At 36.9% G+C, this 13,988-nt stretch overlaps 1 protein-coding gene across 1 annotated transcript in view; it reads right to left on the bottom strand.

Annotated features, from left to right (window-relative positions):
* GALNTL6 (polypeptide N-acetylgalactosaminyltransferase like 6) overlaps window positions 1-13,988 on the bottom strand; it is a 437,607-nt gene that overhangs the window by 241,644 nt on the left and 181,975 nt on the right. The window lies entirely within an intron of this gene.

Genomic DNA, 13,988 nt, shown 5'->3' with positions numbered 1-13,988 from the left:
TATTCTTCCTGCTGAACAGATTGATCTAAAACAGAGCCACACTTAAAAGAGGAAAGCATCTAACACTTTCTTAAGATTTCTCCATCATTCAACTTTGACCTTTAATCCTCATTTACATTTACTTTTGATTGCCATTGTAAAGGTATATGTGACTTGATTTCTAGCAAAAGCCACAAACCACCAAAACATTCTTTTGTGCTTTTTTAAAAAAAACTGGCCAGATTTCAAATTCATAGAAATGAAACCTTAAACTTAATCATTTTTGCTAGGTTTCATAGCAGTGCTTTACTTGCCTTTCTTCATCAAGTGGAATTCTGCTCATTTTTAGCCCCTTGCTCTCTTGTCATGGGACTCTAACAGCAACAGATGATCACTGTCTTAAAAAGCCTTACATGAAATCCATTTTATTTGAAGTTCTATTCAACGTGGTCCATAGCAGAGGGTTGCTAGCTCTGTGCTCTGATGGGCTGCAGGACAGAGCTGATGAACAGCTGTCATGTTCAGAAAAGTCCCAGGGACTGCAACAGAGATGCAGTTAGACCTCCACAGCTGAGACACTGGATGTACCATGAGAATAAAGCTATGTCTTTTCATGAGGATAAACATATATAATGCATGCACCATTTGTTCCAAGTCCACAAGTGTGCTTCTTCATATCCTGAGTTTTAGAAGTGATACCAAACACCCTGGCTACAAAAAAGACTACTTAGAAGCTACAGACATTGCTTCTTGTTTTAAAAGGGAAATTCTTGAGTCTCCAAAGAAATGAGACATTGCAATTCAAGATTCTTACATATTTCCTGAAGAATACACTATTATCAAAATTCACTAAAATAAAAAATAAAGCAAGGTTTGCTGTAGACAGGAAAAAGGCTACGTATAAAAGATTACCATAACCTCATATACATTAGGTAAAACTGTCTAAATTATGGTAAAATGAAACTGAACTGACTACCTACAGAAATATTTAAACTACTACTGAGTAAAATAATATTCTTCCCAGAGCCTAAAAATTTCGGTGGAAAACTCAATCAAACTTGTATCAGTTCAGCAAATTATAGTATTTATAGCACACATGAACTCCAATTGTCATCCTCCACATAAAGAAATTGCAAATAACTTGCACACTAGGTGAATGCAGGCTTTATGTGGACAGTAAGTATCATTCAGGTAGTTTGAACGGCAGAATAAAGTGCCCAAAGAGCACAATGACTTTCACTGAGGCTTGAAATACTAGAAAATCTATAAAGGCCTGGAAATAAATCCTAAAATCAATACTCAAAAAAGGTTAGGAAATTTAAGATGGACAGATAGGCAGTTCAGCCAGCTTCAGTGAAGTAAGGGTTTGCTCCAAGATGTAACTCAGTGTAGAAAAGATTGCAATGTACCTGATGTCAATCAACATAATTAAGCTCTCCTCTTAATTATGAAATCATAGCTCAACTGATAAAGGCAAATATATACTGTACAGCTTTAGTATCACATCATATTTTGATTAAGGAATTTAAAAAGAAAAAAGAATCAGAGGGGAATTGAAAAATGGATACAAATACTAGGTCTTTCAAAATAATTTTAATAGGAACTTATTATTTGCTATTTTTTGCTTGTTTCTATCAGGACTAGTTTTTTGCCGTAGTGACACTTTAAACTGGATTAACTTTTAAAATAACATATGAGGACTCTGCATTAACAAGACTGATTTAAATAGCAAATGATGTTGAAGAGAGGTTATTTGACTCTGTTAACTCAATCTACATATATATTATAAAATAGCTTGTTTGAATGAGCTATATATTCGTATAAACACACAAAGTTTCAAAAGAAAATCTTGTCATGATATTTTATAATTTTGGGATTGAGGGCAGAAAACTAAATCAGTCTACCTGAAATTAGGATAACAAACTGATTTTTCACTATGTCTTTGATCACTATAATTTCCATGAAAGTGTTTTCTCTAATCAGCCCTGGCTACATATGTATGCTCATCATTCCCATACTGATAAGAGGATAAATACTTAAGGATTCTAAGAACACATTATTTGACTAGTCTTTCACTGTTTTCATTACATTTTTCCTCACTTTTAATCCTGACTTCCATACTTGTGTTTCTTCAGCTAACCAAATAGCTCAGTCCAGCAATATTTTTAATGTTTACTGCTTGAGGTGCCACTCATTCACGTTGCTCAGAAACCTCACACTGTTTTCCTCAGCTAACCTTGTTCAGCTACAGGAATAACGCAGCCTCCTCTTTAGAGGCTGGTAAGTGATCATTTACAGAACTGGAGGCCTAAGTGCTCAAGGTTTGATGCTGTCTTCCATAAATTATTCCAAGAAATCCTGATCAGTCAGCCTAGCTCACACCTATGCTTGTACCTCCAGGCATGTGCAATGCCACACCATCAGCACCCAATGCAGTGTACCAGTAAACATCTGCACATCCTGTGGCTCATCCTAACTGAATAGACCCAGGCCTCCAGTCTTCTCCAGAGGGTGAATTTGGGATTGTTCCTAGCTCTACAGACTGCCAGACCAGGCTGGTGAATTTAAACAGCTTGCCCATTTCACAGCCAAGACTGGAATCCAGCAACGTATGGGCATGTTATCTCTCTTGCCCTTTCACCACAGTCTCATCAGATGCAAGCTCTTCTCTCAAGAGCTGTAAAAGGCAGTGGCCTTCAGAGCTTAGTACCTGTAATACTGATCTTATGGAATCCCTTACCAATACTTTCATTATTGAAGACTGGGAATCCATTTTATTGCTGAGCTCCCCAGTAACACATTTGCCCACACAAAACAAGGGAAAAACCTAGCTCAGCAAGGTTTTCCATACAGCAAGTTAACAATTATTCCATACAGCAAGTTAACTATTAAACCAAAATTATTTCCTTCTATAATGTAATCCTATTGCATGCTGGTCCTGTCATACAGGCAAACCGGGAAGAGTATGCCCATTGTCGTCTCTAGGTGAATTTTTTTAATTTAAAGAAAGTGTATAGTTTAAATTTTGGTATTTTTACACCATGCACTCATCCTAGACACTTAGAAATGCAAAACTGTTCAGAAAGAGTTCAGTCAAGTAACTACTCACCTTTTGGTTGTACTTTTCCAAACAAATGAATGGCTGGCTCCATTTTTATGGTTAAAATATTATTATTTTAAGCTCTTTTGAAAACAAGGTCATTTATTTCTAGAGGGCAGTATCCAAATGCCTGGATCAACAAGTTGGGTGGGGCTAAGGAGATGAAGAAGCAGCAGTACATATCTGGGACTCACAGCAGGAATACTATTCAAGGGGGTGAAGAACCTGACGATTGAAAGTAGAAAAGGAATCTACTCAGCAGAAGTCTTTTCTGCATAATCTTAACAAAATACTGCAGACTGGCCTTAGTAATGTACAACAGAAGCTTTCCTCAAGATGTCTCTCTTTTATTGCATTTAAACATAACATATTTTAGTGCAGCATGCTAGCACTAGAACATCATGGAACAACGCTGAATAATAGGTTCAGTACCCAAGGTTGAAAAACTGAAAATTTCTTGGCATAAATGATAGGTTTCTTCAAGCTTATTTACTCAAGTCTTGAGTCTCAGAATAACTTCTGTGTTAAGCCTGAAATGTCTTGGTAGATACTTAGCAAGAATATAACCATGATAAGCAACCTTCACCCTGCTAGTTAAGTAGCTCACACCTGTAATTTTCTTACTTAAGTTATGACATTACCGTTCAGTGCAATGTGAGTTTAGAAGAGGACATGAAAGGAGCATTATGCATTGCCACTGAACAAATACACAGAATTATTAAATAACACTAGCAATGTGGACTTTGCCAAAAAGTATTTTATAAATGCCAACACTAGTGTAAAAAAAATAAAAGAACCCAAACAACCAAAAACTGGCATCAAATGATGAATATGCTGATTAGTTAAATACAATGTCATTTTCAAGACTGTAATGAATCAAAAGTTATGAACCTTGAATTATGCTTTCAAATATTGCTCTCCTTGATCAGTTTAGTCTTTCAATGACATTTCAGAACTTAATATCTGGTATTTCCTATCATAGAATATCCCTACATCATTAAATTAGTCCCTTAGAGACTTCTGGATGAAAAACAGAGGCCTGGTCTACCAGTGCACGAGCTGTTTCCACATTGTGAAGTTGTACTTACTGCTTTGAAAATCAGTCTCTGCCCCAAGAATCTCCTTCCTCTCTCCCTTCTATTAGAAACATAATCAAGCACTAATCATTTGAGATTCAATTTTGTAATTCATTACTGTTTTGGAAATCAAATTCCTTTATAAAAAAAAAAAGTAGAATTTATCTGAAAATAATTTCTACAGTAAAAAATTAAATACACATAGTTGACAAATTAGAACTTTTCACCAGCTTTGCATGTTGCTCCTACAGTTTGGTTTTGGAGCTGGGTACTTGGAATTCTAGGCTTATGCATAGAAACAACACACAGACACACCCTGCAACTTGCTTTAAAACATACAATATCAACTTTTTTCTTTTGAGATACAGAATTCTTCTGTGGGGTTGAAACAAGAATCAAAACCAAGTTTCTGCACAAAATAATCTTAGAGTTGGCTTCAAAGTTGCATGGAGACTTTCAGAAGGTTAAGAAAATAGCAAGAGATTGCTCTATTTCTGAAATTTTAACCTGCCTGAGGAAGAAAAAAAAACTGTTCCAGAAACACCATGAAGCTATCTGCAGGAGGCACCTTTAAAACACAACCTGAAAGGATGACTATTCATAAAAAGAGTAGTGAAAAGGAGTTAAATCACACTTATTTCTTATTCAGTACTAAAAATCCTAAGACTATTATGATTTCATTTTGTATGTTAGCCTACTCTACTGGGCACAAATAACAGTATTTTTTTGCTTCAAGGAATAAGAGTTCTGCTTGCTTCCCTGATAACTTTATATTTGGGGGGAAAAAATGTCCTCAGTACATGAGTTTAAGAAAAGATGCAGAACTTCCAAATGATCCCCCTTTACAGCTTCACAGTTAACAGAAAGATGCAGAAATACACTGCCTCTGCAGAAGACAAAATGAAAGAATACAGGCTTCTAAAATGATGAGAAAGGAGAGCAGTGCTGACACCATTCCAGCCAATTGACAGCAAAAGCTGATTCATAAAAGCAGCAATTTGCTTGACCCTGTAGACATATCAACAATGTTTTATGCACCTAAGAGATACCACTGGCAATGCTCTGGTCAAGTTACCAGAATCTGTGCCTTCCAAACACATCAAAAGCCTTGAAAATTGCCCTGATAGATAATAACATAGGAGAAGTTAAGTGTCTCACAGACATCCCTTTGCTGCATTTAGGAAACAAAGCAGCAGCCTACTACTGCAATTTCTGGATCATAAAAGTAGCCCACCTCTAATTTTCTTCTCTTATAGGAAGTGCCAGAGAAAGTTAAAGCAAAACAGAAAGATTTTCAACCTTTTTTTCCCCACTGGCTTTGTCAGCTCTCGCTCTCTTAACTAAGCTGCTTTTTCAGATCTGACCTTTTCTTTGCCTTTATTAAAAGAAACTACAGCACCCACTGGGCCCCCAGGTAGTGACAAGACCTCTATAAGCTACCAGAACAAAACATTTCCCAGTGAAATTTACATAGTAATTGTCCTAGCATGTCAAAGTATTCAATTTACAGCAACAAGCTTCAGTCACACCATGTTTCTGTTCCAATCTAGTCTTGTCAGCTGAGCCTGATTAAGTAGTGATAACTAGTAATTTCTCCTGCTATTTGACAAGGCTGTAAAATTAGCTTGGGTGTGAGCTGATGGCAGGGAAAGTAATCTTTATTTTCACAGTGACTCACAGCTGGGAAGCAAGCAGGCATTACTGCGTATGGGCCTCAATAAATGTCACAACACTTTACTAGAACAAATAAACCTCCTCCAAAACATAAGTAGGATTTTCATGAAAAAGAAGAAAAATAAATTGTACAGAAGAAATTGTTTGTGAAATTGCTATTAAATGCACTATCAATATGTCTTGGGAACTAAGGAGGCAAAGGCCTGTGCTCTATGTAGACTTCCCTCAGCATGGAATGCATCAGAACTGATGGAGCTGAATTAGGTGTTTGTTACTTTATGTCAAATTGCCTCATTTTGGCCTGTCATGTACAGTTTCTTCAGTAGCACTCTGTCTCTGAAGAAATCAAAGTCTGAATTTGCCTTGCTTTGTCCTTCAAACCAAAAAGTTCCTCTAACCAAGGGAAGAGCCCAAGAGTCAGATAAACTATACTGACCTAAAGCATGTTTATGTTTACAGTTTTGTTTTATGATACAGTGACTTCTAAAATCCTCATCACTTATGGAAAGATGTTATAAATTTTAAAAATTCATTAATATATTTAAAGAAATTTATCTATGCACCATATGTATTAAATCTAGGAGGCTTGGGAAATAATACATGTAGTCATTTTATACTATCTCAAAATTCCTCATTAGCAAGTGCACATAGGAAGGCACCCTAGTACTCTAATTATATTTTAGCTTAAACCTTGCACTTTGTTACCTGTGAATTCAAAAATAACATCAGACCAATTTATTTAATACATACACAAGCAAACACCCTCAAAACACTTTGTTATTTCTCTGATCTTCTCTTTAAAAAAAATCTAGTTAAAATTCATTAATTCAACCCTAGCATACTTATCTGATTGTCTCTCACAAGTAAGGCCAACCTCAATAAAACAACCATCAATAACAACCCTCTATTTTGAGTTTAAGGTCATTTTCATGGCTGAAGAAGAAACAGGATTAGAATTCAGGTTTTTGTCACTTCAAAGTGCATTTTAAAGCAAACTACTTCAGGAAAAAACCAACCTGTGACATTCAATTAGTCTTTAAATTTCCATTCCAGAAACCCTAGTTATCTTATTACCACTTGCCCTTATACTCCAAAGGCACCCCATAGGCTTCTAGGAACCCTCTAAAAACTCAGCCACTCCTCCCTCCTCAGCCACTTCTGCATCAGTCCTCAGGTACTTCTCTCAATTGCTGTGATATCATTCAAAGACCATTGAGAGGAGCCTCAAACAGAGATCAGTTCCCTCAGCATTCAGGGGAACATCCCCTCAGGCCCATGGACTTACTATGTCCAGTTGGCTTAAGCATAAAATACGTAATTGTCAAAGACAGTCTTTCTGTGATTTACCACATCACTTCACCTCTCCTTTTCACTGCAATTTGTGGTCAGGCTTACACCTCTTAACACCATCACCTGTACACAATAAAAGAGATAATGGGCAAGATAGCTAGATCTGACCAGTGTTTGTAATACTGAAATCACAGCTGGTAAACAAGGGAACAAATGCTGTGAAAAAGCTGTTGGGCCTCATGGACCACGTGTGCCAACAAGATCGGTAAATTCTCATGTCTACTACCACATCCTGTGGCCAGCACAGCCTTCAGAAAATTTGAGCTCAAGAAGCTTACTCACAATCAAATCAGGCAAAATACAAGTTGTTTTTCCATTCCAGCATTGCTGCACATCTGCTGTCCTTTATTACATGAGGTGCAACAGCTAATTTTCTTGCCACTGAGAATGTACTGCCAAGAATGTACAATCTTACTGAGGTAAGGTGTACTGAGGCTCTTCATAAAACTACTATATTAACAACATACATCATCACGTTCACCTATGAACTTCAAAGATACAAAACACCAGAATATCCCCCATTCGACACAAATCTTAGCAAAGCTGGATGTACTTTCCAATTTTACTGTTGTATTATTTGACAGTTAAAAGTTCAAGCTTTAACCACTGCCAAATGCTAATAGACTTGGCTATCCCAGATGTACAGAACTGGCTGGAGGGTAAATATTCTTCAGAATTCCTGTCCCCATTAAGTTTAGATTTCACAGTTATGTTTACTGCAGCTTGCTATCTTCTCAGCAGTGTGGGAGGATTTACTGGAGTCTAAGTAACATGCAAGGCATCTAAATACACGAGAACTACTTCTCTCCTTGTGAATAAACAGATTATTTCTTTTATCAAATAATTTTCAGTAAACAGAAACAGTCCCATCAGGCTTGGACTCTCCCCACTGGCCTATTTAACACTGCAGCCCATTTCTCAATAAAAGGAGAGTTGAGGAATCATCAATCTTCAGCCATATTTTTGCTGTTGCTGCCCTAAAAAAAAAGACACACTGGCACCCAGAAAGCACTTGGGAATTATTCCATGTTATTTGTTCCTATCAATACATATCCTGCAGAGAAAGTGACAGCAGGCATGACAGAGACAGAAAGCCATAGGTTTTCTTGGGTATAAAATATTCCTGATCCTGTTTTGAGGAGCTGCACTTCAAATGGGATGCCCTGCAGCAATTGCAGAGAACAATCTGGTTGGATCTGGAAATGGGGACACTGCCTATCGTGTTTTGGACCACATGACTTTTCACATTATTCAGCAACTACACAAAACAGTTTGAAAAGCACAGTAACATTCTCTAGCTTTTCCACTACGCACTGAAAACACACCTTGAGTTTAAACAGGTTTCTCTGTGGCCAGATAAATTAAGCTAATACAAGTAATCAGCAATATGAAGTAATGCAATGTGTATGTGTGCCTGAAGACATTTCTGATTCCTCAAAATGAATGAGAACTAGAAAAAGCCTTCTACTATCTTTGTATCTTCTTCATCATATGATCAAAAATTCAACAGATCAACAGAAATAACCAATTACTTCCATAAGATTTATTAAATATTTTTAAGTTCAGCATACTGAAATAGTTAATCTAATTTTTGTTTTTCTTAGCAAGGCAGGACAACCAAAGCCTGTCTAAGATGATAGACTGCAGAGGGAATTAACCGGAATTTATCTTGTAGCATTGGATTAAAGACAAATTTAAGTTCTAGAGACAATATGGACAGGCTAGATTGTGACAAATGCACTGTATTTATAAAAAGAAGTAACTAAATACAATGCAATAATTAGTTTTTTAGGAGATTCAGATATGTACTACTGCCTGCCTATGTGTCTAACTATATCCCTTTCCCATGAGTTTAGTAATACTAGAACTCTTTGCAAAGTGGACTAAAACATAGAGATTAAGAACAACTCCAACTCTGTTAACTCTGCAACTACTCTAAAGAAACACAAAAATTGAGCCAATCAAAAAACATACTGCCTGGAGAAATCCCATTACATACTCATTTTAGCCTCTTTTAAAAATACAATGGAGAGCAACCACACTGCATTCAAATGTTTTGAGAGAGAACCATTCAAGCACTCTCTCAGCTTCTGCTACTGAAAAGGAGAGTTTCAGTTATGCAGAACCCATGGAATGAAATTTGGTTTTGTTATTAGAAAGAAATAAAACCTCATTACTGTTCAGGACACAGAAGATGTAACCAGCCCTTAGCTAAACACTCTCATTTCTTTGATTATGAAAATGCATTTCTTCTGAAGGTTGTGAAAAATTTAATGCCTAAGAAAAATGAGCATAGTTCAGACTTCTAAAAAGGAATATTGCTGGGAGTGACAGTGAAGAGCCAGAACTTCATACATCACCAGCAAGACCAGCAGAAAAGTATTGAAAACACTGACTCCAGCCCATACAGGCTAAAAACCAGACATTATAATAATCAAGTTGGACATTTTTAATGTACAAGAAGAATGCTAAGAATATCATTACCAAATGAATCTATCTAAGGGAAACCTTAAAAGGATGAGATTTCTTGTGATAGATTACTCAGGCAAACTGGGGAGTATTTGCACATCTGATCTAAGACTACCAAGACATAAAATCATAGAATAACTTGAGCTGGAAGGGATTCACAAGGATCAGCAAGGCCCTGCACAGGAATCACTCCAAGAATCACACCATTTGTCTTAGAGCACTTTCCAAACATTTCTTGAAGTCTGTCAGGCTTGGTGCTGTGAACACTTGCCTGGGGAGCTCGATCCAGTGCCTGATCTCCCTCTGAGAAAAAAACACCTTTGATCTAATACCCAGCCTAAACCTCCCCGACACAGCTTCATGCCATTCCTTAGAGTCCTGCCACTGGTTACCACAGAAGAGAGAACAATGTCTGCCCTCCTTCTTTCCCTCCTGAGGCAGACTGCAGTGAGGTCTCCACTCTGTCTCCTCCATGCTGAACAAACCAAGTGACCTCAGCCACATCTCATACAGCTTCACCTGTACATCCTTCATCTTCATGATACTCCTCTGGATGCTCTCCAGTAGCTTTTTTATGCCTCTTACATTGTGGTACTGTACACAGGACTCAAAGTGAGGCTGCACCAGCACAGAGCAGGACAATCCCCTCCCTTGCCTAGCTTGCAATGCTGTGCTTGATGCACTCCAGGATATGGTTATCGGCAAATAACCTACAAATTTTAGATAAAAGGAGAGCTGTTTTGAAATTAAGATATACAAACATACAAAACAAAATATTTTAATTATAAAGCTTGCAATGTATCAGGGACTAACTTGAATTCCTTGAGTCAATAATGAAAAGCTTAAAAAATCGATTGCCTAGTATAAAAAGACTTAGAGCTTGAAACAGGATAGGTCACAAAATTTATATTCACTGTTCAGACTAGATGATTGCAATTCTTCCCCCAAGTCTCATTAAAATCACATTTACAACGCTATTCAAAATGCAAGTCAGATTCAGTTTTGTTTGTTTGAAAAGCTGGTATGAATAGCAGAATATTTGATAATGTGGAGAAGATAAGAATTAATTTCAACTGGTACATTCAGTATCAGAATAAGTAGCATTTCTCTTTCTACAAGAGAAAATAATACTGCCAACTTCTTCCCTAGCATTTGCAGGTTTGTTGTATTCTACACTACACAAAGCAGTTGAAAACAGAAGTGAATAAAAACACTCTTCTTGTGGGTTTTGAAATATTTCTTATATTGGTAGAGAATTTCCAGCCCCTAAATATCAATCCCATTGCTTTCTCTCAACACTACCCAAAACTCAGTGTTAGCTTTCACTTTGGGTGACCAGAACTCTTAGTTTCACTAAATCAGTCCTGAAACCAAATAAACTAAGGTGATAAGCCTCTTTCAGATTGTTATTTAGAATTAGAGGGGGAAAAGAAGAAGTTGTTTTGTTTGATTGTTTCTTTGTTTAAACTTAAAGACATGGGTGATGCTGGGCAGAGAACAGAAAATTAGCTAATGTAGCTTGGCACCCACTGTGCCAAGGCTTTCACACAAGAGTGGAACAGAAACAAGACATCAAACACCACTCAGAAAGGAAAAAAAAATTCTTTGAGCACAGCTATGAGAGACAGAAAAAAGCACAGGAGATGTTTAGAAGGATGCAATAAAAACATATTAAAGATGCAGGAAAGGACAAGTCAGCCGTAGAATAGAAGTTAAATGTTTCACTACACAATTTTTTTACAGTACATGTATTTTGCTGCCTTAAAAAGGAAAGAAGAATCAATCATAACATCTTGCTGAAGTGTTATAAATATCACAGGAAAAGCAAAAGAGTATTATTAAACACATTTGAAAACTTGAATTTCTGAGAGCTCAGTCCTGTAAGCATTTGTTTAGTTCCACCCATCCCCCTGCAGAAGGTGTTATTTGCAGATCCTAAGCCCAAATTCCCAAGAAACTCAGAAAAAGAAAATTTATTTGGATTAAAAAGAACAAGTTTTTTCTGCTGTCTTTGCATACTTCCCAGAAAATCAAACACTTGTAAGTGGTTCTTCAAGTTTCTTTGGTTTGACTTTGGAATATAATATTTTTGAAGTTATTTCAGAAGAATATAGAAATGTAGAATGTACTACAGCTGCTGTTTCAATTTAAGTAAGTTTTTACTCAAATTACAGGATTTACCACTCAGTTTTGTTGCATTTGAAGGCTAATTTTGTGGATTTTCTCTACTAAGGGCAATAAAACCATTTCTATTTGGTTCTATAAAACATATCATAGACAGTATTTTCAGGAAATACATCTTCAGCAGAAGATAACCATTTTCCCTGTGCAAATGGCATACACTAAATAGAGACAGAGGGTCAAAACTCAAAGTTTACAATACTAGCATCTCCCATAAATTTGCATAAAATGACAGCTAAAGGCCTCAAAGCAGTTAGAAGGTCCACAAAGCCAAACCCGTTAAAATGTTCAAAAGACGGCCAAACTAGACCTGCCTGCTATACCACACCTGATTTATCTGCTATAAATGTTACTGAAGAGAACCCTTTTCTCAAGACAGACATTACATAGTTTTCCAATAGTTTGTCTGAAAGCAACTCTATTAGTGCCATAGTTTAGCCCCAGCCTCTAGCACAGATGACACACAAATTCATCACGAAAATTAAGTCTACCCCAGCCAAAAGCAGCACAATGTCATGTGACACAATGTGAACTACTTTGCATTTCATACACACTTCTGAAGAGAGGAGACACTTCCAACAGTGAGGTGCAGTTTGAGACTGGCCATACTTAACACACAGCAGCCAAGAGATGTGCTTGTTTCTAACAGTAGGTCAGAAAGCACTGTCAGACTTCTGTGACTACTGCAAGTTCAAGAAATACACTTGCTTCAAGGTATGGCCATCAAAAGAATTGAGCCCAGCTTTGTCACCTTAATTAAGACACTACTTAGTAGGCAATTATAGCACAAGAACATTTTTTCTCTTTATCTTTAGATGGTAAGTGATACAGTCAATTAACTAATGGGCTACTTGTTTTATGTGTCTAACATGAGGAAGGTTAGAAGGCCATGACTCCAGTCAGTTCAGTCAGGACACTACTAAAACACACAAGATTTCACTAAATGCCACAGGAACCTGGCTGAATTAGAACATGGAAACAATGCAGGCACCACAAGCTTCCCAAATGGGATGCTTAGGTGCAAGTCAGAAAAAGATTTGTGCTGGGGAAAAGAGGGCAGAGACAGTCTGGTGTGGCACTGACTTGTTCCTAACACGTCACTTCTGACAACACATCGCTTCTGGGGACACGCATGGAAATGTCAGGGACTGTGAGGACAGCAGCAGGTGAGAGAGAAGTTGCCAAAAGACCAATTTACAAAAGCACAAAGGGATGACAAACCTGACAGCTTCCTTTTGTGTCTAGTCATTATCCTCTGCAGTTTTGCTAACAGAGGAAGTTGCCTGATGAACACATTAATTATAGTAACAATGTAATCTACCACAGCTTCACTGCTATACAGCTGTACATTTGAACTCAAACTTCTTGGAAGCACTCATTATATCATTTCAGCTAATTTGTCAATGCAGAAAGTAAAGAATGTATGTAAAACATATAGCTTGTTATAAAAATATGTTTCTTTTTACTTAATCCTATGCAAACAATCCTAATAGATTGTTTACAAATTAAGAGAGAAACAGTTTTTTTTTCTCAAAACAATGCAACATTTAAATTAGGCAATTAACAATCAAAATTAAATTAGAAACATCTCTAAAAAAAGGTTAATTCCTCTGCTGTGAATTTCTTTTTTTAAACTCTTACTATGCCAATATTTATATAGTATTAATTCTTTGAAAAAGACAGTTGCACATTTGACATAAAAATGTGCTAGTTGCCATGATGTTTCTCTTCTCCCTGCACTGAGAACTTCTGTCAAGCTGTGAAGTTCAGCTCTGTTCTCTGACAACTTTTCCTATCAAAATAAGTTAAGAAGCGGGACGATATCTTAACATGGCTTTTTGTATAATAGAGAGAATTGTATCCGCAGGAAAATACAAACATAGTCATGGAGACCACTAGTTTTGTCTCATCTTTCCCCCATAAACCAGTTGCATAACATCCAATTAAAGGAGTGGGAAGATACCAGCTAGGGAGACAAATCAAATCAGCTCCCTCTTCAGAGTTCAGCTTCAGAATGACTCTAGAGGACAAGAGCCTGGAGCCTACAATGGCAATGGTGTCCCTTTTCCTGTCACAGATAGGAAGTTCTACTCTTGGTATAATGGAGCCAAAAATTAAACAACATGAAAAGCAACTCAGGTTTGCTGTATCACGATTTT

This window comes from Agelaius tricolor, unplaced genomic scaffold (genome assembly GCF_023055355.1).
Source record: "Agelaius tricolor isolate 1412-34295 unplaced genomic scaffold, bAgeTri1.0.p SCAF_8, whole genome shotgun sequence".
In the NCBI taxonomy this organism is placed as follows: domain Eukaryota; kingdom Metazoa; phylum Chordata; class Aves; order Passeriformes; family Icteridae; genus Agelaius; species Agelaius tricolor.
The sequence above is the reverse complement of the archived record's forward strand: the minus strand, read 5'-3'. Positions and strand labels throughout refer to the sequence as shown.